Raw genomic sequence first — 3,703 nt, forward strand, 5'->3', positions numbered from 1 at the left:
CCAGGGACTGTGGCAATTCCATCAATGATTATATTGAAGACTGAGATTGATAGATTTCTACGAAATATCAAAGACTCAGTGTATAGTGCTGGCTCTAGTTGAAATGTACCTTTCAATCGTAATCTAGTTTAACATTGGATATTTCATCAACTCTTTCACACAAGGAAGTAACCATTGCTGCATACAACCATATAATCCCAGTTCCTGGGCCCAGAACCAGGGAAACTCAGTGACCCAGACACGAAGATATAACCGGAAATGGGGATGGCAATGAACGTGCAGACATACGCTGTGAAAATAGATGACGGGATAGTCTGTGCATTATGAGACAAGACAATGTGACTAAATCGAGATAGAGCCACGGGGATGATGTGCAGAAGGATGAGCGATACACTGGTGAATCAGACAGTGACTGGGGGGATACAGATAGAAGTAATGCAATCGGTGAGCGCGCAGTCCTTCTATGGCCATAGAGACGCGTGAAATGCCGAGTCTGTGAGCTCCAACCTCACCCGGTGCAGCTTCTATTGACATGGAGCAGGGATAATTGGGACCTCAAGCTGTATGACAAGATGCACAGCAATTTTAATCTGAGGCAAAATATATTTTGGAAGCAAAGTTATTTGTGTATTGAGTGAGGATCTGTCCCTGATAATATCACAATTATAATGACAGTTTGCAAATATTCAACCCATCAAGAGAGAAATCTGTGCTGGGAGAAATAGAGGTAATGTTTTTGCTCTCTTACTTTTGTCATATGGCTGACCCTGCACTGGGTTGAATTGTGGGAAGGGCTTTTTTTCGCTCATTTCATTTTATTCAATTTCATGCAAACATGCACAGGTCACTGAAGTCATCCGAACTTCCGAAAAATATCGGTAATATATGATGTTGTGATTAGGCTCGAGTTTACCTCAGGTTATGGAGGAAGAGCAGGAAAGCGGATTTGACATTTTTCAGATCAGCAGCGATCTCATTGAATGGCTGAGCAGACTCGCTCGGGTGAATTGTAGCTTCCTGATGACAAATGGCAGTGAAACTCACTGCGACACAAAGGGGATACAATTGAATTGAAGTGGCGACTGTGATTATCTTTGCTGGTTGTTTATCTTGTGAATGTTACCCTTCCTGCTGATGTCCCTGCTAACAACACAACACAAAGGTGAGTAGCCTGACTGAGCAGTGACGCATAAGGCACCTTTCCCCTCTTTAAGCGGCTGGAACATGGACCCTGATGTTCTCGGGGACAGGAACTGACATTGAAAGGATTGCAGACGGAGCTGCACTGCCTTTGCGTTGTCACCATCAGGAAAAATAAAACTTGATATCCTGACCGGGAATCGAACCCGGGCTGCGGCGGTGAAAGCACCGAATCCTAACCACTGGACCACCAGGGATAGTGGAGGATATGAGTGCATTGTTTCTTAACGGCACAACTTCTGGCTTTTTTTCTCTTTCTACGACAGTTGTTTCTCCTGAAAAATGACTGAATCATCGTGTTTTTACAGCACAGAAGGAGGCTCACCATCCCAGTTTCCAGCCTTGGCCCATAGCCTTGTGTGTTACGAGACGATGGGCCGGCTGTTTGAGACGTTCACGTTCCCTTGGGGAACTGGGCCACATGTTCACCCTCAGAAGGTAATACACAGGCACATTTCCCAGAAGGTGACAAAGGCCTCAGCAGAGACCAACCCCGAGAAAGCAGGATTTCACCCATTTGGGTTCTATAGTCCCATTTCACACTTCAAAACCAGAATCTGATTACAGCAAAGAAATAAAGCATTCGGCCGCTCCCCTCTCCGTGTTGCTCCCCCATTGTTTCCTTGTCAACCTGCAGTTTATAATACCTCACCTCACCTCACTGCTGGCCTGTGGGGAAAATGAGATTGTCATAATTTCAGACAATATTGAATGTCCTCTTTTAGATGTTGGATGCTGTAGTTGTACAAACATTCTCATCTCCTCCAATTAGAAGTAACCTCGTGACTGGTGCTTTACAAGACCATTGCTTTCAATACTGCGCTACAGAGCGAAGGCTGTGCCCTGTAAGGTAGGGTTCCATGCCGTAGAAACTGCAATGTAATAGATGGCAGGATAGTCTGTGCATTATTAACCATGACAATGTGACAACACCGTGATGGAGCCGAGGGGATCATGTGCAGAAGGATGAGAGACACAATGCCGAATCAGGCTGTGACCAGGTGATAGAGATATATGCCTTCCCTCATAGTCTGCTGATTAGGATTCAATGCCTTCACTGCAGTGGCGTGTTCGTGGTTAAAATTTGCAACAATAACTCTGAAATATTGACTGACCTTTAGAAGTAGAATTATGTCATAGACCAGGCGGTATCACTTCAATCTATATCCCAGTTCTACATCAGCAATGTCAGTGGCATTTGCCTGATGTACAATTTGTTTCAGACAAGAACAGGGGAGGTCATGGAAAGTGAAGGGACAGTGGTGGTTTGTGAGAGGTGACTGTAGGCCTAATGGAGCCAGACTCAGTGTGGCAGCTGAAGACTGGTTTTTCCTGTTTATCCTGGTGTACAGATCACTCTGGATCAGCCCAAGTGTGTCAGGATGGCCGAGTGGTCTAAGGTGCCAGGCTCAAGAAATAAACTACTTCCACTATAAACCTGTGTGTTCTGGTCTCCAGCTAGAGGTCTGAGTTCAAATCCCCCTTCTGACAATGACTGCTCCTTTGTTTGTTGCCATTTGCACATCTTACCAAGGTTCAGTGTCCCCATAGGATCCATCTGTTTTTAAGCAAATTTTACTCCGGTCAGTTTTGCAGCCTGATAACAACATCATGCATTTCAGAGTAGAAAGGACAGCTCAGCCCATCAAGTCTGCTCCACTGTTAAATGAGCGGATAATCCTGACCTGATAATCCTGAACTGCACTTTCTTGGATTTCTCAGTAACCTCTGATACCCTTGCTGCTACAAATGTTTCAATCTCAGCCTTAAATCGACTTCATGGCCAACTTTGACAACACTCTTCTGTAAAGAAATCCACTGATTCACAATCATCTCAGAGAATAAACTTCACCTCGACCCTGCCTTAAATGTGCGACCTCCATTCTGATATTAGACATTCCGTTCCCAGGCAGCCCCAGAAGGGAACGAACCTTTGTGCATTCAATCCGTTACATCGCCAATAACACCTGTATATTTCAATAAATCACATTTTTGTAGTACTGTTTCTGAGCTAATGAAATCAATGTACTTCAGTGCTTCTTCCCATTTAATTCACCTCTGATGTGAAACTCTCGCTGATTCTGATAGAGATGATCATGATCACTAAGGAGGCAGTGCTGGTCAAGGTAATGGGGCTAAATGTAGACATGTCTCTTGGCCCTGATGAACTGTGTCCCAGGGCACTAAAAGACGTGATTGGGGACACAGCAAATGCACTAGTAATTATTTACCAAAATTCACTGGACTCTGGGGTAGTTCCCGCAGATTGAAAAACAGCCAAAGTGACGTCACTGTTTAAAGAAGGAAGTCGACAAAAGGCAGGTAGCTATAGTTTCGTTAGCTTAACTTTGGTAGTGGGGAAAATGCTTGAATCTATCATTAAGGAAGAAACAGCAAGACATCTGGACATAAATTGTCCCATTGGGAAAACCCAGCATGTGTTCATGAGGAATCGGTCATGTTTAAGTAATTTGGCAAAATTCTTTGAGGACATTACTTGCAA

General features: G+C 44.2%; 1 non-coding gene across 1 annotated transcript; it reads right to left on the reverse strand.

Moving 5' to 3' along the window:
* Window positions 1-1,325: 1,325 nt before the first annotated feature.
* Window positions 1,326-1,398, reverse strand: trnae-uuc (transfer RNA glutamic acid (anticodon UUC)). The gene has a single exon. It is a non-coding gene; the product is annotated as a tRNA-Glu (tRNA).
* Window positions 1,399-3,703: the final 2,305 nt, after the last annotated feature.

Source organism: Stegostoma tigrinum, unplaced genomic scaffold (genome assembly GCF_030684315.1).
Source record: "Stegostoma tigrinum isolate sSteTig4 unplaced genomic scaffold, sSteTig4.hap1 scaffold_49, whole genome shotgun sequence".
NCBI lineage: Eukaryota > Metazoa > Chordata > Chondrichthyes > Orectolobiformes > Stegostomatidae > Stegostoma > Stegostoma tigrinum.